Source organism: Hibiscus syriacus, unplaced genomic scaffold (genome assembly GCF_006381635.1).
Source record: "Hibiscus syriacus cultivar Baekdansim isolate YM2019G1 unplaced genomic scaffold, ASM638163v2 tig00111151_pilon, whole genome shotgun sequence".
In the NCBI taxonomy this organism is placed as follows: domain Eukaryota; kingdom Viridiplantae; phylum Streptophyta; class Magnoliopsida; order Malvales; family Malvaceae; genus Hibiscus; species Hibiscus syriacus.
In genome coordinates, this window is record NW_024062999.1 from 522,105 (window position 1) to 547,686 (window position 25,582).

Here is a 25,582-nt window from a genome sequence, read left to right on the forward strand (position 1 = left end):
TATATCTTTGCATTCCTAGTTAAATGCTTGCCTTAGTAGTTAATTCCTAAAGTTAAGCTGATTGCTATATAGGGATGGGCATGGGACCCGAACCCGATGGGTTCCGACTGATTGGGTCGGATTTTTTAAAAACGATTTCGGGTTCAGGTCTGCTCTGGTCGTTTTTTTTTTTTAAAAGGTTATGTTCGGGATGGATCGAGTTTGGGTTTAGCGTTAAAAATACCCGATCCGACCCAAAAAATGTATTTTTACCTTATATAGTTAGGGATAATTGCAATAATACTCTTCTATATGTTATTTTCTTTCAATTAAATCCCTATTTTTATTGAATAAAAATAATATTTTTTTATTAAATATATTATTTCGGGTTGGGTTGGGTCGGGTCAGATTCGGGTTTTATCTCAAATACCGGGTCGGGTGGAAGATTTATAATTTTCGAATCGAGTTGGATGAACCGAAAATCCGACATGACCCGACCCATGCACATCCCTAGGTAAGTTATATGCTATATCATTAACTCATATCAGCTTTCATAATTAATTATTTCTTTTAGGTGACTAAGTTAAACGTGTTGTCTATCATTCAATCGAGTCAAGTTGAGTCATTAAATGTGAGCTTCTGAACAATCAACTAGCGACTTCTGTTGTGTCAAATATATATTATATATATAAGCATCATATTCTAAAAATATAAAAAAAATTATGTTAATGTGAAACACATTTTTTTTCAATATTATTGGGTACTTACAAAACCATTGCCATTGTTGACCCCTAAAAAGTAGAACGGGAAAAATAGAATGAAAACCATATTTCAAATCAGATGTTAATAAGCAGTTTAAGATTGGTTACATAAACAGAAGTACTTGACTTGAATATCTAGAGTGCAAATGTAACCGGGAGGGGGGTGGCTTCCCACAAGTGACAAGGGACCGAAGAGCCAGTGGCAATGTTAAGCTTGAGAAGTACATATGTACCATGACTCTCATGGATCTGTTATACTGTGGAGCTCTATTGAGTTGTTTTTGAAAGACTTCCAGTTTCGAAGTTGCGGATTTAGTCCTTTGTTTGTTAAGTGCTGAAGACAAAGCAAAAGAATGAAGAAAAATCTCGTTTTTCTGCTTTTTTTAAAGCTGTATCTTTAGATTATATCCTTTTTTTTTTTTTTTTTGAGAAAATGAACCCATTTCAGCCCTTGAATCCTAAGTAAAGTTTGTTCCTTGATCTACTTTTGCATGTTGATCAGAACATGCATTGTAAAGGTTAGCTCTCTTTGCTTGATTTATATATCTCCAGGGAGCAGCATTAAGATCGTTGGGAAACCTGTGCAACTTGACAAACTCTTAATATGTCTGGTGTCAGATCGAGTCAAAACATATTCGACGTCTTAGAATCTCTGTCAGGATGCCTGTCTGGTAGACTTGAGTCATTATTTTTTATTAATTGTGAACTTTACGGTTATCTGAGCAATCAATATGATCAATTCAAAAATCTTCGTGATCTTAATGTTTCGAAGAATTCCATTTCAGGTCCAATTCCAGACTTCCATCCTTGAGATAAGTGGACCTATCCAAAAATCAATTCCACAGGTTATGCATCATCCATTGATCTAAGATCTAATTTCCTCCAGGGTTCATTAACCTGTTTTCCATCCAATGTGGGTACGTTAGATCTTTCAAACAATTCATTTTCGGGGTCGATGTCACCCTTTTTGTGCTGCAAGATGGAGGTACCAAAAAGCTTGGGAACTCTTCATTTAGCCGATAATTATCTATCCGGATCAATTCCAGATTGTTTGATGAGTTGGCCAAACATGTTTTCCATTAATTTGGAGAACAATAATCTAAGTGGTAGCCTTCCTAGCTCCATTGGTTCTTTAAACTTTTTTTCAGTCTTTACACCTACGCAAGAACAACCTTTATGGAGTTTTGCCACATCATTCGAGGATTGTTCGTTCCTTTTGGTTCTTGACCACACTGAAAACAAATTTGAAGGGAGATTTCTGAGCTGGATTGGCGGAAATTTGTCGAAAATCATGATTGTCAGTCTTCGTTCAAATAAGTTTCAAGGTGATGTTCCTCGTGAACTCTGTGCTCTTAGTTCTCTCGCAAATTTGGACCTGGCACATTAAAATTCGTTAGGGAAGATACCATAATGTTTCAATAATTTCAGTTCCATTGTCGATAAAAGAAACTCGACTGACCCAATTTCTTATTCTTTCGGCCATTTCAAGAACTCGATAGAGACAACATTAGTGGTGATCAAGGGGATACTGCTTGAATACAGGAGCACCCTTGGACTTGTGACAAGCTTGGACCTTTCAGGCAACGGTTTAACTGGCGAAATCCCTGTCGGGATAACTGATCTTCTAGGCTTGAGATCACTCAACCTGTCGATAAATCGTATGTCGGGAAGGATCCCTCAGATTATTAACAATATGGGAACATTAGAATCTCTGCACTTTTCAAACAACCAACTCCCTGGTGCAACATTAGAATCTCTGCACTTTTCAAACAACCAACTCCCTGGTGCAATCCCTGGAAGTATATCAAAATTGGCGTTCTTGAGTTACTTGAACGTGGCATACAACAATTTAATGGGGGAGATTCCGACAGGCACTCAACTCCAAAGTTTCGATGCATCAAATTTTGCTGGTAACAACCTTTGCGGACCTCCACTTACACATAACTGCACCATAATTGCAGTGGAACCTGATGATGCCGGAAATAGTGAGAGATCAGAGGGTGGACTTGAAGTTGATTGGTTTTGGTCTTCCGTTAGTGCGGCGCTGGGATTTGTCGTTGCGTTTTGGAGTATTGCAGGGCCATTGCTGTTTAATAAATCATGGAGAGATGCCTATTTCAAAATGCTGTATAGCATGGGAACGAAGGCTCAGCGGTGTTTCCATTGATAATTTCTGAATCTAAAGAAATTTGATTGGCTTTGATTATATAGTGATTGATTTTCTCAATGTGTTTCAGCTAATGGTATTGTATACTAAAGTGGTTCTAGGAAAAACAGAATTGCAGGAACAAGTTTTGTGTCCAATAGCTTAGCAGCAGTGTTTAAACTTAAACTATATATTATACAGAGTAGCAGTTTCTCATGTGTTCTGCAGCATTAAGCCATCAATTATATTAATACGTCGATTCACCGGTACGGTTGTTTCTAGGCCAGATAACGTAACAAAGACATAATTTATTCTTTAAGCTGTCTAGTTTCTTCTTGGAGGGTGTCATATAAAGTCTCAACAAGATTCAGCAGGAATGCATCTGAACCATGTTTTGCCAATAGGGAAATAGACACAGGAGCATCGTCATACATCCGTAGAGGTACACTAACCTGTAGAGAACAGATAGTATAACCCAATCAATATACCTTACCATAGACACATAAGAAAAAGGAAAAAGAACAACATAACTTACAGCATATCAAGTTCGAACCTGACAGAAACCAGATGCTCTGGCAACGAACAATAAACCGAAAGTCCTAGAAAAGAACATATCCGATGCAGCTGGATTTGTTTGCACTTTTGGCTGTTCCTCTGGTGTTGTTGGGAGTGCAAGGATTCCATGATCCTTAAGGTATCGTATTAGTTGATTGATTTATATGAAAGAAAACAGGATTTGCCTAGAACTGCTTTACATTGGAAGTAATAGATGTTTCTTACCCCAAGCAGTGTGGTAAGTGCAGCGCGTAATTCTGTCCGCACAGAGTGGCTGAAGTTGATATTTTCTCCGGTTACTTTAATCGCGTCCTATATGTGTTCATATATTCCTGGACCAAAATCCGGATTCACTTTGGTGGCTCATTCACCATGGTTATTCTTAAATTCATACCTACAGGAAAATAAACAATGCTTAAATACCTAAAGTTCATTTTTGAAAGTTTCGAGATGTTTTTGCACCTCTGAAGTAACCTCACTGCATTTGAAAGGGCTGCAAATGACGGCATGGTATGTTCTTGGTCTTCATTTCCCTTATCCATGAAATGCTGCAAACTTGGCACTTTGTCCTTCACATAGTCTCCAAGGATAATATGTTTAACACATTGAGCTGCACTTTTAATCCCATAAAATCGTATATGTTACCATTCGAGCCAAGCCGAGGAAGTCTTCGGTAGAATTACTTACCTCCAAAGAGCTTTTCGGTTGACTTTACTAGAACTTGAGCTGTTCTATAGCTTGGAACATTAGACGAGCGAAAACAATCGTCTGCAATAATAATCTGACTCGGTTTGATAGGATCGACATCAGGTAATGCAGAAGAACACGTCCAACGTGGTTTAAAATCATAAGATCCCGAGCAAACCAACCTAAATATGAATTTTTGGGATAAAAAAATGAAGCCAGATGAAGGCCCTAACAGCTATGTGGTTATGACATAAAAGTATAGATCAAAGTATTTTATTAGTTGGTCTAGTTACATTTATCCCTTACCCACAGTATCAAAACTCTGTGACATAGGAACAACTCCTACAGTAGAGATGGCACTGAGCGAAGGCCGAAATCAGAGATATCCACAGTATGATGCAGGGACTCTTACATTTGCTCCAGTGTCAGTTCCTGTTTTAGAAAATAAAAGGTCGTTCACTTTAAGGAGGATACATAGTCAAAGACATCTCATTCTGCAACGGAAATAATCACCAAGGGAGAAATCCACTAGCATCGCAGCTACTGCAACCGCAGAGCCGCTGGAAGATCCTCCGGGCACCCTATCTGGTGCACAAGGATTCGTCGGAGTGCCGTAATGTTTATTTACCCCATACATGCAGAATAAGAAAAAATTACACATACAAGTATTATGAAGTACACATATATATATGCAGTCATAAAAATCTTATCAAAATTCTAACCAGTAAGCCATTTCATCCATGATGGTTTTTCCATGACAAGTTGCACCTGCCGTTAGGAGGTCTGTCACTACCAGCACTGTAGATTTAGCGGCGGAATGTGTCCCGGCCCAATCAGGGTTTCCGAAGCCAGTGGTATATCCCTCTATGTCAAATGTAGTTCCAATGAACTTAAAATCAATTAGACTTCAGACATACAAAGCATTAAGATGCTAAAAAACTAGTATAAAATGGATAAAAGCAGTGACGAACATGTCTTTAACCGCAAAGGTGAGGCCACTCAAGGGGAGCTGGTGCTGTGAAGAGCTTGGTTGGAGAGTAAAGTTCTCAATGAAAGCTCCGAAGTCCGAGCTTTTCGCCATGTTTTGTGTTTCATGTTACAGTGAGTATTGACTTCATTTATCTGTACATTCTATTCGAAGGAGAGAACCAAGGTACAAGACAAATCAGTGTTGTTACAAGTCTTGTGTCGGGTGGCTTGTCGGTTATCATTCTCGAAAGTAATGAAATTCCATGTCTGATTGACTCTTCTCCTTTGCTACACTGTATGCAGGAGTATTTATGAATGGTGATGTTAGTATAGCTGTCTTTTTGCAGATTAAGATTAGGCAAAGACGACAGATGTAGTTCAATGGTTTGTTCCAACAAAATTATTTAGATAGCGCTCAAAATTCGGATGTTGAGTGGAGGCAAGTTGGCAAGAATGTGATGTGATGTGAGTCAAGACATTGGATTATTGATGAAGGGATCCGAGACAGATGATGCTGAGCTGTCAGATTGCACCTTGATGGCGTTGAGATACCATGAATTGGCAGATCAGTGCAAAGGTGGGAATTGATTGTGACAGGTGTCAGAATCGCGCATAAGACCCCAATCCGAAAAGCTCTTTTCGACGCGCACGCTCTCCACATCGAGCTACGCTCCATGTGGCCTTTTTTTCAACCTCAAATTCTGCCGTTTTCCCCTCCGAATCACTAGATTTAGATAATTTTTACTATTTATGGTAATATTTCGATTGTCAATTAGGAAGTCAATTTAAATCCGATTTAGGCCGGATATTTTTGGAGATTGCTTATTTTATTTCGAATTTCAATTTAGAGTGATTTTCGGGATTTTGCTATTTTTGGCAAAATTCGAATAAAGACGATTTTTGGCTATAACAGTCCGGCTTGTGGAGTGATTTTGGAATTGTTTGAATTTATAATATTTTATTAAACCCTAGAGACTTTTTTTCTCTGGGTTTTTTTTTTGGGCGAATTTTCTCTTGTGAATCATCTGTTGGAGCGCTTGCAGGATAATCACTATTCTGTCTGGCGTCAGTTGGTGTCAGAGCTTCAACATCTTCCTGAGAAATTTCACCAGTTTCAATGGTTGGAGGTCGTCGTCGTGGTCGTCGTGAGCAGGTTCCGAATGAGGAAGCCCAACGCCATGATCACAACGTTTAGGATGTGATGATTGCGGATTTACAGAGGCAAGTCGCAGAATTAACCCAGCGCCTGGCGGCGCAGGATTTCGAGGATCGTGAGGCCTCTGATCACGATACCAATTCCGCTTTCGAAAACCCATATCGCAATCGTGCTCTATTCCGGGAACACCGTGGTCGGGAAGAGCGTCATGGAGACCTCGGTTTTCGAGTCGATCTCCCTGAGTTTTCTGGTACGTTACAGGCTGAGGGATTCGTGGATTGGATTAATGAAGTAGAGCGTATTTTTGAATATAAGGAAATCCCCGATCGTGTGAAAGTGAAACTGATCGCCATCAAACTCAAGGGCAGAGCATCTGCGTGGTGGGAACAGTTGCGACGTTCACGAGAAAGACAGGGCAAGGCCAAGATTATTGATTGGGAGAAGATGAAGAAGAAGATGAAGGGTCACTTCCTTCCCTTCGGCTACACGCAAACCTTGTTTCAGCGACTTCATGCGTTGAGGCAGGGCGCACGATCAGTCGATGATTACACGGAGGAGTTTTACCAATTGGTCGCACGAAACGATTTATCTGAGACGGAGGAGCAAATGGTGGCGCGGTATTTGGGGGGTTTACGCCAGCCCTTACAAGATGTCCTCAGCCTTCATTCACTGTGGAGTGTTTCGGAATCTTACCAGCGTCGCTGTTGAAAAATAGCAAAACAGGAGACCAATGATCAGGAACGATCACAACAGTCGACCAGTTCGTCCTCAGGATTCCCGTCCTGCTCAACAGCCACCGCAAGGTAATTCTAACCCTACTATTAGATGTTTTCGTTGTGGTGAAAAAGGGCATAGGGCGACTGATTGCAGGAAGCCTGCTAGTCAAAAGGGAAAAAAATTGTTGATTGAGGAAAACGCGGAAGACGAGACTGAGGAGATTGGCGAACCCGTGTATGACGATGATGAGACTGATGATGTGTTGTATGGAGATGGTCATGAGACTCTGGTCGTTCGCAAGAGTCTACTTACTCCCAAGGGCGATTCAGGGGACGATTGGTTGAGAACCAATATTTTCCACACGACCTGCACAGTTGCAGATAAAGTCTGCAAAATGATCATTGACAGCGGCAGTTGTGAGAATGTAGTGTCCGAGGAGGTTGTCCAGAAATTGCAGTTGAAGACGGACCGTCATCCTAATCCATACAAGTTGTCATGGCTAAATAAAGGCAGTGAGGTAACAGTTGATAGGCGATGCCTTGTGTCTTTTTCAATTGGTAGAAAATATTTTGATAATGCCTGGTGTGATGTTGTGTCTATAGATACGTGTCATATATTGTTGGGTCGACCCTGGCAGTATGATCGCAGTGTCATTCATGATGGATGGAAGAATACATATTCCCTTAGCATCAAGGGAAAAAAGATTGTGTTGGCACCCCGGCGGGAAGGACTCACTCCTACCCAGTAACCCATAATATTACTCTGCTTTCTATGTCCAGGTTTTTAGATGAGATTGAGCATGGCGACGTGGTCTATGCCTTACTACCTTGCGAGAACAATGCAGTAGACGTGGATGCAGATTTACCAGTAGAAGTGCAGCGGCTGCTAGCAGAATTCTCTAACTTGATGCCAGAGGATCTTCCTCCTGGGCTACCACCTATAAGGGATATTCAGCATCAAATTGACCTTGTTCCTGGGTCAAGTTTGCCAAATCGACCAGCATATCGCCTCAGTCCCAAGGAGGCTGAAGAGTTACAGCGACAGGTGGAAGAGTTATTGGAGAGGGGCTATATCCGAGAGAGTATGAGCTCATGTGCAGTCTCTGCTCTGCTAGTGCCAAAGAAAGATGGTTCTTGGCGTATGTGTGTTGACAGCCGAGCGATCAACAGAATTACAGTTAAGTATCGGTTTCCAATTCCCCGTCTAGATGATATGTTGGATCAACTATCTGGTTCTAAGGTCTTCTCAAAAATTGACCTTAAGAGCGGTTACCACCAAATCAGAATAAGACCTGGAGATGAGTGGAAGACGGCGTTTAAAACGCCACAAGGGTTGTATGAGTGGATGGTCATGCCTTTCGGGCTATCCAATGCGTCCAGTACGTTCATGAGATTTATGCATCAGGTCTTGCGGCCTTTTATGGGAAATTTGTTGTAGTTTACTTCGATGATATCCTCGTTTATAGTCCAACATGGACTTCACACTTCGATCACCTCCGTGCTGTTTTTGAGATGCTGAAAACGGAGTGCTTGTTTGTCAATCAAAAGAAGTGTTCTTTCTTCACTACTTCTGTGACTTTTCTTGGTTTTGTTGTGTCTACTGATGGTGTATATGCAGATCAGTCAAAGGTAGATGCAGTCTTGGAGTGGCCCAGACCAAAGACCTTACATGACATCCGAAGTTTCCATGGCTTGGCGTCTTTTTACCGCCGATTCATTAGAAATTTCAGTACTCTGATCGCCCCTATCACGGAGTGCCTCAAGGGGCGTGATTTCCAGTGGTCTGAGGAGGCAGAGGCCAGTTTTCAACTGGTCAAGCAGAAGATGACCGAGGCTCCAGTTTTGGCACTTCCAGAGTTTGACAAAGTGTTCGAGGTAAATTGTGGCATTGGTGGTGTTCTGAGTCAGGCAGTTCGTCCGGTTGCTTTTTTCAGTGAAAAACTATCGGGATCAAAGAAAAATTATTCCACTTATGATCTGGAGTTCTATGTCATAGTTCAGTCCCTGAAGCATTGGCGTCACTACCTAATACAGAAGGAGTTTATTCTGTTTACCGATCATGAGGCCTTGGAGTACATCAATGGACAACACAAGCTGAGTAAACGTCATGCCAAGTGGGTGGCATACTTGCAAGAATTCACTTTTACGCTGAGGCACCAAGCAGGGAGTTTGAACCGCGCCACAGATGCCCTGAGCCGTCGTACCTTACTTCTCACCACCATGAGTACTAAAGTTGCAGGCTTTGAGACGTTCACAGCTGATCCTTCCTTTGGAAGGATATTTCAAGAGGTAACTGAGGGTCACCGTCATGATTTTGTTTTGCATAATAGGTATCTATTTCGTGGATTACAGTTGTGCATTCTAGATTGTTCATTGAGGCATCAAATTATAAGTGAACTCCATAATGAGGGACACTTTGGCCGAGATAAGACCTTGGCCCTTATCTCTTCTGACTTTTATTGGCCCAAGTTGACTAGTGATGTGGCCCATTATGTGGACCGTTGTTATGTGTGTCAGCGGTCTAAGAGAGTTCTCACCAATGCAGGCTTGTACACTCCCTTACCTGTTCCTGAAGCTCCTTGGTTCGATGTCAGCATGGATTTTGTACTAGGCTTACCCCGCACCCAAAGGGCCTCGGATTCTATCTTTGTTGTGGTTGACAGGTTTTCCAAGATGGCTCATTTTGTAGCTTGCATAAAGACTATGGATGCTGACCGGATTAACCATCTATATTTCAAGGAGATTGTGCGTTTACATGGTGTTCCTCGATCCAACACTTCAGATCGTGATACTAAGTTCATCAGTCATTTCTGGAAGAGACTGTGGGGGAAACTGGGAACGCAGTTGAATTTCAGTAGCGCCTATCACCCCAGACGGATGGCCAGACCGAGGTGGTGAACCGAAGTTTGGGAAACCTTTTGAGGTGTTTGGTAGGAACGAAGCTGAAGCAGTGGGATTTGGCATTGCCTTAGGCAGAATTTGCCTACAACAGATCAAAAAATAGAACCACAGGTTTAAGCCCATTTGAGATTGTCTATGGTCAGAACCCATACGGGATGCTGGACTTAGCCCCTATTCCACGTATAGGTCATTTCAGTCCTAAAGCAGATGAGATGGCAAAGTATCTTCGGGGTATCCATGAGCAGGTGAAACAAACCATTCATGAGAGCAATACCAAGTACAAGACTCGGGTCGACAATCATCGTCGTTAGGTACTTTTTTATGTTGGTGATTTTGTTTGGGCTGTATTAACTCGTGATCGTTTTCCTGTTGGTGATTATAATAAGCTTAAGGATCGGAAGATTGGACCTTGTGAGGTCGTGCAGAAGATCAATGATAATGCTTACAGGTTGCGCCTTCCCAGCCACTTGAAGACTTCTGATGTCTTTAATGTGAAGCACCTGAGTCATTGTTTTGTGGATTCTGATGACACTACTCTGAACTCGAGGACGAGTTCTTTCCAACCCGAGGTGACTGATACAGGGGGATCCGAGACAGATGATGCTGAGCTGTCAGATTGCACCTTGATGGCGCTGAGATACCATGAATTGGAAGATCAGTGCAAAGGCGGGAATTGATTGTGACAGGCGTCAGAATCGCGCATAAGACCCCAATCCAGAAAGCTCTTTTCGACGCGCACGCTCTCCACATCGAGCTACGCTCCATGTGGCCTTTTTTTCAACCTCAAATTATGCCGTTTTCCCCTTCGAATCACTAGATTTAGATAATTTTTACTATTTATGGTAATATTTCGATTGTCAATTAGGAAGTCAATTTAAATCCGATTTAGGCCAGATTTGTTTGGAGATTGCTTATTTTATTTCGAATTTCAATTTAGAGTGATTTTCGGGATTTTGCTATTTTTGGCAAAATTCGAATAAAGACGATTTTTGGCTATAATAGTCCAGCTTGTGGACTGATTTTGGCATTGTTTGAATTTATAATATTTTATTAAACCCTAGAGACTTTTTTCTCTGGTTTTTTTTGGGCAAATTTTCTCTTGTGAATCATCTGTTGGAGCGCTTGCAGGATAATCATTATTCTGTCTGGCGTCAATTATAAACCAGAGATCGGAAACAATTGCAGTGCAATCAATGATCTTAGCTTTCGGTATTTGGGGTGTCTTTAATACTGATATTATAAATAAGGAGAGCAAATCTCGTCTCAATTTGAAAAATTCATTTTTTTTAATTTCGATTTATTTGAGTCGAGTTATTTGAATTATTCAAGCCAACTTAAATTATAAATTCGGTTTTTGAGTCCAGTTTAAATTTTAAATTTTCAAGTTACTCAAAAAACAAAAAAAAAATTGACTAAGTATTTTGATAGTTTTACGATTTAGTCTCTGATTCCATTATTTTTTCAATTCCTCCTTCATTTTAAGTCCATTTTTTTTATCAAATTTGAACCACTTGTTCCTAAACCATAGTAGAATACATGTGTACTTTCAATTATTTTTTTCGATAACAAATTTTTTATTTTTCAATTTAGTCCTTCAATTTTTCATAATCTTTTTATTTCTTCAATTCGTCATTTATTTCTTCAATTCGTCATTTATTTCAAGTCTTTTTTTTACCAAATTTGAGTCATATGCTCCTAAGCCATAGTAGAATACATGTGTACTTTCAATTCCTATTTTTTATAACAAATTTTTTATTTTTCAATTTAGTCCTTCAATTTTTCATAATCTTCTTATTCCTTCAATTTATCATTTATTTTATGTTCGTTTTTACCAACCACATGCTAATATACCATAATAGAATGCCTATGTAACTTCAATTGTTATTTTTTTAACTAAACATTTACTCTCTTTTTATTTAGTCCTTTAACTTTACATTTTAAACAAGTTAGTCTTTTGACTACAATTTTTTCCAAAATGCTTTCTTCTCATCAATTCCTTGACTTATTTATACTCTCATCAATATTTACTCTCAAAATACTTTCTTTAAAATATAATATTATGAATATATTTCATAATTTTAGATTGTATTAAATCATCATTTATTTATTTATTTATTTATTATTATTATTATTATTATTAAATTACAAAAGTTACAAAAATACAAAAAAAATGTCAAAAAGCATGGACATATCCCGTGAAATCCAGTTGCCCTGCTACCTGCACCAGTGCCTAACACGTCGGTCGCCTGCCACCGCCATCTGTGCCGACTTCTAACCCGTCGGTCACCTGTACCAAGCTCCCATCAGCAGCCTGCAAGAAAAAACAAAAGTAATTGGGTTATAAAAAAAATCCTCAACTACATATTTTTAACGGAGGCTCTCGAAAAAAAATCGCATTTGTAGCAAAGGGCTCTCCCGATTCAATATCAAAGAGGCAATACAACTTCATTTCCAATAGCTATTTTTCTTTATTTTTTATTTGCATTCCATTCGAAAACTAACCAAAAAATACAAAGAAACCAAAAACCTTTTTTCATCTTCATATACATTCGAACCAAGCAAAAAAAAGTGCAAAGGAACGAAAAAAATTGAAGAGAGAGGAGGGATTTTACCTAACGGTCGGAGGCTTCGCCGGCGTTCGGGAGGTTCGTTCGCCGATCCAACCGTTGAAGTGAAAGAAGACACCGGTGAACCACAAACTAAAAAATCATCTTGATCCAATGGCGGCCAGAGGCAGATTTGAGCCTTGAAAAACGAAGGGTTTCGGCTTATTTCACGGCGGAGGAGGTCGAATCTCATGAAACAGACACCGGATCCATGCTCCCCGTGCCGAGATGAATCTCCCTTGAAAGTTTGGTGGCCAACGACCATTGGCAAAAGCGACCAGCGGGTGACACAACCACCTGGCCTCCCAGTTAGAAAGAACCAGAGAAACGGGAGTGAGGAGAGAAAGAGTTCTAAAATGAAAAAAAAAACAAAACAAAAAAATTGGCCTATTTATAGGCATTACCAAATTTGAGTCACATGCTCCTAAACTATAGTAGAATACATGTGTACTTTTAAATCCTCTTTTTGATAACAAATTTTTTTATTTTTCAATTTAGTCCTTCAATTTTTCATAATCTCCTTATTCCTTCAATTTATCATTTATTTTAAGTTCGGTTTTACCAAATTTAACCCACGTGCTAATATACCATAATAGAATACCAATGTAACTTCAATTGTTATTTTTTTTTTACTAAAGATGTGCTCTTTTTTTATTTAGTCCCTTAACTTTGCATTTTTATCAAGTTGGTCTTTTGACTACAATTGTTTTCAAATTCTTTCTTCTATCAATTCCTTGACTCATTTATACTCTCATCAATATTTACCCTCAAAATACTTTCTTTAAAATAGAATCTTATGAATATATTTAATAATTTTAAATTGTATTAAATCGCCATTTTTTATTTATTTTATTATTATTATTATTAAATTACAAAAGTTACAAAAATACAAAAAAAATGTCAAAAAGCATGGACATATCCCTTGAAATCCAACTGCCCTGCTACCTGCACCAGCTCCTGACATGTCGGTCGCCTGCCACCGCCTGACACGTCGGTCGCCTGTCACCTCCATCTGTGTCGACGTCTAAACCGCTGGTCACCTGTACCAAGCCCCCATCAGCAGCCTATAAGAAAAAAACAAATATAATTGGGTTATAAAAAACAATAACATCACATTTGTACCGGGGACTCTCGAAAAAAAATCATAATTTGTAGCAGAGGGCTATCCCGATTCAATTTCAAAGAGGCAATACAACTTCATTTCCAGCACCTATTTTTCTTTATTTTTTTATTTTCATTCCATTTAAAAACTAACCAAAAAATACAAAGAAGCCAAACACCTTTTTTTCATCTTCATATCCATTTGAACCAAGCAAAAACAAGTGCAAAGGAAAGAAAAAAAGTCGAAGGCTTTGCCGACATTCGGGAGGTTCGTTCGTCGATCCAACCGTTGAGAAGGGAAAGAAGACACCGGTGAACCACACACTGAAAAAATCTTCTCAATCCAACATCGGCCGGAAGCGCATTGGAGCCTTGAAAACCGAAGGGTTTTGGCTTATTTCATGGCGGAGGATGTCGAATCTTGTGAAACGGACATCGGATCCATGCTCCCCATACCGAGATGAAGCTCCCTTGAAAGTTTGGTGGCCAGTGGCCAACGGCGAAGGCGATCGACAGGTGGCGCAGCCATCGGGCACTCCCAGTTAGAGAGATACCAGAAAAATGAGAGTGGGGGGAGAGAGAGTTCTGTGCAAAATGAAAAAAAAAATCGGCCTACTTATAGGCATTACAAAATGGTGTAGTTTTGGCACCTAGCTAAACAACGTCGTTTTGCACTCCCTCCCCCGATGTTGTGCGTTTTGGGAACCGGGGCGCTAATTACACGCGCGGCGCATTTGGTTTCCTTCGTGTTCATTTTGGTCACCTTTTTTTTATTTATTATTTCATTTAATTATTCTTATTTTTGTCATTATTCGGCTATTTTCCACTTTTATTTTCTAACACTAATTCTTGGTTTAATTTTTTTCATGTCCCTCTACATTACCTGCGTTTTTTGCGTTAAGGTCCTTGTTCTAATTATTTAATTTCATGCCGAATTTTTATATTTATTTTAATTTAGTCACATGTTTTATTTATTTAATTAATTTTTATTTAACCCCTAAAATATCCTATAAATTTTCAATTTAGTCCTTAATTTTGAATTGATTTATTTTAATTGCAATTTTATCCCCCTAGTTGTTCTATTTTTTTTTATTTTAGTCCCTAGACTAGTTACATTTTCAATTTTATCCCTTAGGATTAGTTTTTCACACTTATGTCCTTAGACTTTAAATATTTTACACATAGGCCCTACATTTTATTTTTTACACTTAGGTCTCTAGACTTTAGTTTTTTACACTTTAATCCCTAGACTTTAGAGTTCTCATATTTTAGTTCTTAAACTTTTAATTAGAATTTTGAATTAACATAATCAATTAGGGTAACAATTAGAGCCTATACCTTAGGTTTAATTTCATCTTAGTCCTTTACTTAGGGGATGATTTGATTTGAGGTTTCGCAAGAAAATGCCCCATTGCTCAAATCAATTATCCGATTCAATAATTGATTGATAAAATCAGCTAGGGTTAATATTAGAGACTCATTTTAGGTTTAGTCCTCTAGATTCTCTAATTACATAATTTGAAAAATTTATGTAGGAAATCCCTTAAATTACTCAGCTAGTAAAATTAGGCTTTTAAATCGATTGTTTGATTATATTTAAAAAAACTAAGGCGATGTTAATTTCTTAGGGAGTCCATGACATATCTCCCGTAAGTATGCTCAGGGGGTGACTACTTGTGATTGCCGAAGTAGGTCGATATCCTTTTCAAGACCGCATCACGATTTCTTAAAATCAAGGCATTGTCCGGTTATTGGGCATAGTAGTTGATCTCCCGCATTCATGCTAGAGGCAAACACTATTGGCTTAAATAAATGAACATCTTTTTCAACTGTGCATCCATAGTAAAGTTTTGATTAAATAAAGTTCGAACTCAAGATTTCCAATTTTTAAATATGGGTAATAAACTAGGTACCAATTTGGGGCACTGTGGGGGTGCTAATCCTTCACTACGCGTAACAGACTCCCGAACCTGATTTCTAGTTTTCGTAGTCCCTAAACTCAATATTTTATAAAATAAAAATGTTTTATTAAAATTACCAATTTTATGGTGTTCCAATTGCACATTAAATGGTTGGTGGCGACTCCTCACATTTCAAAATAATTTCAAAGAAAACCCCTAAGTTGTACTAGTTTTTTCCTCACCCGGGCAAAAACGGCGACGATAGTTTGGCGACCCTACTGGGGACATTTTGTTTTCTAAAACAAATCAAAAGTCAAGCCATGAGTTGATTACCCTATATTTGGAATTTAGAAATTTTGAGTTTGAATTTTTAAAATTTACAGTTCATTATGTTATTTAAAAAAAAAGTAAAAAGAATTTCTCTCTGGTTAATGCTTACCCTACATTGGGCTTACTCGTGTGGGTCTGACAAATTACCTCTGGAAAGCATCTTAAGTCGTCTGTCCGGATATTAGTTCCGAGATACACTTTTAGTGGTGTGATGCCCTAAGTTGCATCTGATTTGCAAGTCTATAATGGGCCAGAATCAGAGTCCTTGTTAACCTTAGCAGGTTATAAGGATAGCTTGGGAATCCTTTGCTAGATCTGGACTTCATGTAGAGAATTTAGTAAGCCTACCCCGCTAGAGCCATGTGGATAACCTAGGAGAACTATAACGCATGCGGTTAAGACTCTTAATTTCCTTTGTGTGCTTTATTTTTCAATCTTAGCTTTGAGTTGTATTTAATTATTTTTGCTAAGTCTACATTTCTTTGAATAATCATTTTAACTAACTTGATTCTTTTTGTCTTGTTTCTACTAACTTGATTTCAATTTATCTTGTCTTGTCTTGTGCTTTGTTGTATTTTTGCATGAACATGACATATCCTTCAAAGGTATTGATCCTTGGAATAACTAATCTTTTAGAAGGTTCTTGAAAAACAATGCTTACAGCAATGCCTACAGCAATGACTTTCATTGGTTAGATAGAATTTCAAAGATTCTCTACGTTGATTGAGTAGCGTCAAGAGATAGTCTACATACTAAGGAGACAAGCTGGACATCTACCTACTGAGTAAAAAGTTAGACTCAAGAAGATTTGACGTTGAAGCCAATAGTTGAAGGTCATGAACCAACTCGAGAAATTTCTGAAAGTAGAAGAGAAAGTAAAAGCTTTGAAGTTTTTCAATATGCCTAAATCTGATGAAAGATTATGCAATACCCAAACGCTCGCAAGATCTGGATAACTTGAAGATGGACCAGATTTTCACTTCCCTAGTGTGTCGAGACATTGTCAGTTTCTCAAGAATTGTTCAAGGAACAACTAACTTTGGGAACAATTCCTTTTTTGCATTTGCCTCTCATTTTGCATTCACATTCCTGTATTTTTGCATTCGTATGTGCATCTTTGCATTTGCATCTATACATTATACATTAGGGCCACTAGAGCCCTAATTACAGAAAATTTAAGCTTTTATTAAAATATATAAAAATTCAAGTGTATAAATCTTTCAAATCATAAAATAGAATTTGTTTATGCCTCTCATCATAAAAGTTTCAGATTTAATATAAAAATCAAATGTGACCTACATGCCCCCTAATTACACTTGTGTCATACTCTATAAATAAAGGCAGAGGAACTCCCATTACTCAAGTCAATAGTTGCACTGGATCAATCTTTTAACCCGAAATGGTGAATAACAGAGTGAGCTTTGGGAAGCTCAGTAATACAAAACTACCAGGTGATGTTGAAGGATATGCAAATAAATAACAAGCATAAAAATTTTCTTATTGATTCAAGCATCTACATGTTTTCGTGATGAGCTGAGGTTCCACTGATATTTTTTAATATAACAGACAAATAGCTTAGAGAAAACATTCATAAGACCAAGTTCAGAGATTGAAATAAATGTCTACTGTGTTCCTTCAAAACCAGAATAAAATGTAATCATAGTTTAAAAATAGTAGTAGTAGTTATTTCAGTAAAAACAGGTTTTTAAAATCATTGTAGTGTCGTTCATCCGAATACTCCACGTGAAATTCCCCATGATATCATTCATATGGACTTACCCTAGACCCCTAGGATCTAGGAGTCTAATATAAATGATCGAAACATATAGGATTTACCAGCTAGCTGAACCTCATAGAATCTAGATACCTACCTAGATAGTACCCCAATAAAACAGTTTCACATAGAACCAGTAATATCAGTAAACAGAAATCAAAAGTTGGGTTTTTATTTAAAATACAGAGTTTCTCTCCAACCGTACACCAAATACAGTACCCCAGAATAGGCAATCATAAGGACTTACCCTAGACCTCTACGATCTAGGAGTCCAATATGAATGATTAGAACATAAAAGATTTACCAGCTAGCTAAACTTCGGAGTCTCCAGATACCTACCCAGAAAGTACCCCAATAAAACAGATTAGATAGCATATAGTAATATAAAAAATCAGAAACCAAATATCAGAAACCTTACTTTATATAAATCAAAGAAAACATTTTTGTCAATAGGGAACACACTAGAGGATCCAGATATTTTTCAAAGGCTCTTATAAAATATCATGAATAAAAAATATGAACTTACGCAAAATTGATCGAATTTTAAGATCGAGGTCCCTATTAAAACGGTTTAATTATTAACGGATCTAAACAGACATTCAGATATTGATGCTTCAGAACCATTTAGGATTTCAGGTGTATCAGAAAGGTATTTAGGAACCTTTACATCAGAATAAATTAATATTTCAGATATAACCATAGCTATTCCATTATTTAGGCCATCATGGGTATTTCAGACACTTTGATTTCTAATGGATTCTTAGCAACTTAATCCACTAAAGGTGAAATGATGATTTACGATATTCAAGATTTATGTCGATTTATCAGGATATTGGTAAACTCGAATTGAACAAATCCCATCATTGTGATACCTGTCAACCACTCAAATCGATGCACTTCAAGACACTTTAATATTGACAACACTACTCGAACTGATCATCTTCAGAACCATCGTTGAACGGATCTTGAGGAACTGTACATATTCTGATGGTATTTGTTTTATTTATATATTACAACAGTCTCCAAGATGACCGACGTACTTGAGTCATACTCCACAATATTTAGGGGCGATATAATACTTAGGTTTTCTAAGTGTTTCCAGAATTATCCAATAACATTAACTTATTTCTAGGTCATGAGGGTAGTCGGGTCATTTTTATACTAGAGATTGCTTCAATCATCTTAGAGTTCAAGGTATTCCGGTCCTTTTAAAATTTAGGGGTATTTTGGTTATATCAACATTTGAGGTTATTTTTTCATTTCTAAGCACGAGGGTACTCAAATCATTTTCTTTGATTCAATAATATATATATATATATTATTTCCAGTAATTTAATCATCGGGTGATTATCCCAAAATCAAAAGTTCTAAATCTTTTACCGCCTAGAGAATTAAAATCGATAATCAGGATATTTCTAAACAAACCGAGTATTTATCAAGTGAATAAGGAGTCTATCAGATCAAAGATAACTTTTTAGGGTTATTTTATTATTACAGATCTCGAGGATTAGGAATCGATTTCCAAGTCTTCTAACTGATTTACAGGTCTTCCAAACAAGTTAGAAGTTCAGTCAGTGGATCTATAGTTCTATCATGTCAAGAATGAATTATCAGGTTAATTCCACTATTCGGGTCAATTTCATTCTCTTTTTTACTTCATAAGGGTATTTTCATAATTTCCTTTCCAAACATTTTCGATATCAAAACATTTAACGATAATAATTAAAGTTTAAGGATTTTATGATTAATTCTTTTATCGATTAATCATTAACCTTAAATTTATTTCTTATCAATCTTCTAATTCCTTTGTGCAATTCAATCGAGTCTTAACCAATTTATCACTTAGACCGTATTTGGTTCTAGTTTATCCATAACCAAACATGAATAATAGACCAATCATATACATCCATACATTTATCCAGTATCAACATGTTCCATAAAGCATGTAAAGAGGTAGTAAAATATTACCTAGATTTTTATGTATATTAATTAACCAATTAAACTTCATTCGATTGCCGTCACACTTGATTTCGAAGTCCCAAAATATCTCAGATTCATAACAATATAAATTACATCAAAATGGATCTTAAACTGGAAAAATATATCTAATTGAAAGATAAGATGCTGAAAAACAACTTATCGGGTTTAAATTTGGCAAAACATACTCAGGACGTCAAAAAATTTGGATAAATTATCCTGAAAAAAGTCAAGGTCCGGTCAACGGTCAGTCAAAGGCCAACGATGATTAGGTCGGTCAACAACTCGATTGGCTCGATCAGGAGGCTCGATCGCGTCTAGATCAGCTCGGTCGGATGATTTGGTCAACTCGATCGGCTCGGTAAGATGGCTCGGTCGGCTCAATTGGATGGTTTGGTCAAGCAGTCTGAACTGATTCATGAGGTCTGGACCGATCTAGACCAGTTCTGTAAACTCCATAAGCTACAGATTACGACCATATTCGGCATGTGGCGGCGCGTGGGGTGCGGATGACGTCGCCAATAGTCAGATGGCGAACATATTTTCCAAATCTGTAGATTGCCATCTTGGGATTCTTGTGCAAGCATCCTTTCATGACGATGAGAGGCGGAGAGCGACGAAAAATAATCTTTGCGAACGATCAAACTTCTTTTTCCTCTCCTCCTTCAACAGTTGCGGCGAAAACGACACCACGACTTCAGGTTGACTTCTTTCGATGCCAAGAACATATTGGTGTTGGCAGTATCATAAACGGATGACTGATCGGTGATGAAATATCAATGAATTCTTTTGAAGAAAGAGAAAAACAAAAGAAGAAAGGGGGAAGAAGAAAGAGAAAAAAACTTACCATATTCAGAATTATCATGAAATGGGGGAGTTTTAAACTCTCTACATTAGAAAATTAGTAAAATTATGCTATTTTTCCTCAACTTTTCCCTTATTATTAATTTAATCCAATACTTTAAATTAATAATATTTATCCCTTTAAATTGAGGTGTGACACGGATCATGGGAGTAACTCGTCGAGAATCTGGTGATAAAAGTTTTTTAGACAAATTGAAGTCACCCCATTCGTACCTAGAAAAGAATTGAGAGTTATGGACGTGATGTTAGCACCGTCTGAAATTCAAGCCACATCATTGAGATCTTTGGGGCACCGAAGAGCAAGGTCCAGAATTTGTTTGACCCAGGGGCATTGACCTTTAACGTGTAATGAGATATTCTGGTGCCAATCAGGAAAAAGTTCTTGCATCCACCATGAAGCCTTATTGCACTAACATTGCCCTGTTTGAACGTGTTTTTGTTCTTTCTTTATTTTTTAAAAATAGTTTGATGATTGAACTTATTTCATTTTCTAAGGTTACGAGCAATAAATCAAGTTTTAAACTTGTAATTCTCTGAATATCAAATGAATTAAAGGTTTTTTTACTACTTCATTAATTATAGATATTTGACAAATGGCAAGATTAGACCTTTTGTGTTCCCTCCAAAGCCAAACACCCTTACTCATTTCCTTACATAGCGTGTGCTCGTTACCAAAAAATTGAACCTCGATATCACCTCCCTTTGAAGCTCTGAATTTGTACCCTTATCCTCTCCGGGACAACAAACATGTACTTTTACATTCCCAGACAGAGTTAATCTTTCCTTAACACTATCTTTTTCAAGATAGATGGCTTCAGATTTCCCTTCCTATACACAGAACCAACATTTATCTCCAACCTCAATAGGACCTAAAAGCATAAAGTACAAGGTGTTCGTGTGTACTAGAACCATTCTTACAAAAGAATGAGATAGGGCATTTTGGATCAAGTTTTTTAAAGAAAAAAACCTCGGATAATTGGGGAATACTTGTAGTAAGAAGAATAAGTATAAAATAATTATATCATGCATTAATGACATTGTTTTCATATGAATGAAGTTAATCTTGAATAATCATCCCCCTGAGGATACCTCTTTCACAAGGATCTCCGTGTGTGAAATGATGAACAACTTTCTTTCATTTATCTCTATATATATATATATATATGTATGTATACATCCCTTGTTGTCCCCACTTGAACCTATAATATTTTTCTTCTGATTCAACCCTAACCAAGGATCACCCTCCACATCGGGGGGCAAGGTGAAGGAAATATGCTTGCAAGAATGAAAGTCATCAAGCCAGATTTTGTTACAGAGGCAAGTAATGGTGAAATAAAGTGAGAAATAACAAGATATCACAAGGTGGACCAAATACAAAGCGCTCAAAGATTAAATCAAGTTGACAACACAGAGAGAGAAAAGAGAATATATAGAAAAAAGAAGAAGAAAATAAAAAGAGAGAAAAGAGACAAAGAAGAGAGAGAAAAGAAAGCAAAAAATGGGAAAAATAAAACATATCAAATACTTTAAGAGAGTGACTCAATAATCCTCAAACCACAAGGTTGATGAAGTACAACTAGTTCGAAGATCCAGATTCAATAAGAAGATCAAGAATGCGATGGCATAGCGAGATAGATATGAACTCTAGGGTAAAAACCCCAAAATGGGTAGTCTAGAGGGATCCAGAAAAATAAAGAAAATGAAACGGTTGTAAGCAGATTTAAATCAGGTAGAGCAAGATTGAAGATGTCAGCACAAGTTGATTCTTGGTTCGATCACTCTTAAACACTTATTTGGGTCTATTTATCCATTTCTTTCATAACTGTGAGCCCTAACCTACGTTAGTGCCCGAAAAGTCCATTCTAATCAAACATGGATTTCTAAGTGGAGAGACTATCTTCATATTTTATTCCGCCCCTCAGGGTTAATTTTATTTGCAAAAAATAGTTTTCTAAAATCTTTAATGCATGATAGGGAAAAATAATAAAATGAGGGTTCAAGACGTAAAATTTTATATGACGTCTAGAAACCAATGAGAATTCGAGTTGAAAGCCTGAAAAGGCAGCTTGAATACGAATATTGTCAACTACTGCACAAAAGAAGATCTTATACATCTCTTGATAAAGCACTGCATAACCCAAAGGCGCTCAAGAGGGCTAAGAACCAGTGACCATTTCCGGAAAATAAGCATAACGGCTACTTCATCAGATCAATGGACACCAGAATCAATAAAGCTAGACCTTAACCAAAGAAACCAACCTGAAACACATTACCTCCCCAAATCAACCTGAAACACTCTACCTCCACAAGACAACCTAAGCCTTAAATCAACATCAATCTTTACACTTGTCAAATAGATATACTTTTTGAAGGATTAAAAGAGAATTTAACTTGCTTGATATTCAATGAACTCTTGCTTTGAAATTTTCTTTGATTGTGAGCCTGAAGAAAATGGCAGCATCTTTAAAAAAACTTATGCATCAAACTTTTTTCACAAAAAAAGGAAAAATATTTTTCAAACAGGATAATCTCTCGATAAATAGGTCCTTGAAGTGGACGATGCTCATTCTGCCTCAAGCAAAGAAGCAGTATCACAAATAAAAGTCAAAGCAAAGATACAAGCGATGGGAAACAGTCAAGATGTCCCTAGATTTCTGAATAAAAAAACCAGAAAATTAGAAGATCCAAGAATGAAACTCTTCACAATATTGTGATAATGTCAACATCAATGATCAGTCAAGAAATAGACAACGGACTGAACAAGAAAGGGAACGACTTACCTCGAGATTTCCTGATATCTCAATCCATACCAAAGAAAAATTGGTCACTTCTTAAGTGTCCATTTGTTTTTAAGACCTCATAGAAAGGGAAGGTCCCTAATCTATTTAACTAGAATAAGGAACACAAGTGGTGGCACTTATGTTTGCCCAAGATGATAGCATGTGGTCGTTGAGGAATGGCACGAGGATCAAATCATTCAAAATCAAATATTGACTCTCAAAGGTCCCGTATTGGGGCATTCCCAGAAAATCTTGATTATGTGGAAACAAAAGATCGAGATCAAGAAGACCCTAAAGGTGAGCATCACCACTTGGAGTGACAGGGTCAAAAGATGAAAACAAAAAAAGCTTACGTTGAGAAACATACCATTCATGCTTCAGTTGAAAGACGATTTCTGAGAAACAAATTTGATTGAGCGGTCGAGTCAAGGACAAAAATGGCGTCAATGTTATATACCTTATCATAACAAGAATTTTTTTAGTTGAAAATATCCGTTTTAGGATATAAACTATTAGTTTTTTTCACACTTTGAAAGACATTTGTTTTTGGTAATATTTGATTATTAAACAATTAATAAATATATTAAATAGATTCACTAAAAAATAAATATATTAAATATATTAATATGATTATTAAATAATTATAAATTTATGTTTGATTTTTATTTAAAATAAATTATATTCTTATCAAAAATTTAAATCATCAAATCATTATATTTAATTTTTATCTTAAAATTTATAAAATACTAAATTAATAAGATTAAAATTATTAAACTATGGTCATAACAAGTACACATCACTTACTAGAAACTATCTTCATGCACAAGCTAAAATATATGCAATAGGTTAAAATTAGAACTCCCTCACTCTCGTTATGGAACAGCAGTGAAGTTGAAATTATTGCAAGAGGTCCTGAAAAATAGCAGGGAAGAGCTAAAACCCAGCCTTGACCTTGCCAGATCAAATTGTAGAAGATTGTTCTCCATTTGGCCAGCCCCGATAACGATCAAAGCTTGAGTGCCGAGTCCGCCATCAACAAAGGCTAAGCATGAGACTCCCGGTGAAGCTTTGACCATGGAGTTCGATCCGAAAATCCTCCATACAACATGCTGGTCATGGAGCTAGGTCTATATATGGGACCCTCGGTCCGACCCTGCTTCCTTTTTGGATACTTTTCGAGTTGAAATAAACACCAAATGGTTCCATCGGTTTTACAAGGGGAATGTCTGAGAGCTCCTTGGTGAAAATTTCAGTGACTGATTTGAAGATCGAGTGTTGAAGAATGGTGTAAGGGTTGATTTTGCTGAGCTTCGCGCCTCCGAGGCCTCGTCTATCAACCGATGACAGAGTTGCGTTTATCGGAATGTCCTTGTTGTTTATTTTAATTGATTTCACTTCTATGTTGTACTCTCCTTGTGGACTAATCATCAGTGGTGTGTAGCTTAAAGGGCGTGAAATATCAATACCAGGATGCATATAATAAGGGCCACCCCCAAAGAAAATGACCCCATTAGTAGATAGACATAAGGCGAATGTCAGGGCAGAGCTGGAAAACCAAAGTACGAGACGAGTTGAGTGGATAAAGAAATCGATGAATGCCCCTATCTAGCTACCCCTTGAACGTTCCGTGGTAACACTGTTTGTGATGGTGCACAAGTGAATAAGAACTGAGGTATCATGACCAGGGGACCGAGGTTAGACACTGGAGTGGAATGAATTGACAGAATATCTTGTGCTAGCTTGCCTATGGCGGTTAGGCCCATCACGGGGTTCACCGACACGAGCTCGCACATATTGTTGTGGCACCCCAGTCTGGCCCTAGAAGAGCAAGTGTGGCAATCGTGAGCGCCTGCTCTAGCACATTGAGTCGAATGGCACTGAGGGGCACGGTATGTGGACGAAAGGTAGCTTTCTTCACAAGTAACACACAATGACCTCCCATTCAAGTCGACAACAAATGGGATTTGCAATGGTGGAGTTCTCTTATAAATGTTGGCAACATAGAGACTAGTCCTGTCATCTCAGTGCACCGGCAAAACGAACTTATCCAGCTTCAAATCGTTCGAGATTCCGATATAAGGGTGACATACGAGACCGAAAGAAACCTGAGAAGGAAATAAAGGGAAAAAGAAGCCATGGATGAAAGAAAAAAGGTAAATTGAGTTCATTTATAAGCAATTTAGTTCTTAAAAGCATTGTTCATGTGATAGTTTAGGCGTTATTTTCATATGGCAGCCTCAAAATGAGTGCTTGGAAAAGCAAGTTCACATGCTAAACCTGACTTTGCCTGGACTTAGATGTCATTGTTGTTGTACCAATGATATCTATAAACGTTACAACATCACCTAAAAACCCTTTTGTGTAAATTTCATCTTTTAC

General features: G+C 37.6%; 2 pseudogenes; both read right to left on the reverse strand.

Moving 5' to 3' along the window:
• Positions 1–3,182: 3,182 nt before the first annotated feature.
• LOC120154872 lies at positions 3,183–5,209 on the reverse strand (annotated as a pseudogene).
• Positions 5,210–24,075: 18,866 nt separating this feature from the next.
• On the reverse strand, positions 24,076–25,340 carry LOC120154818 (annotated as a pseudogene).
• Positions 25,341–25,582: the final 242 nt, after the last annotated feature.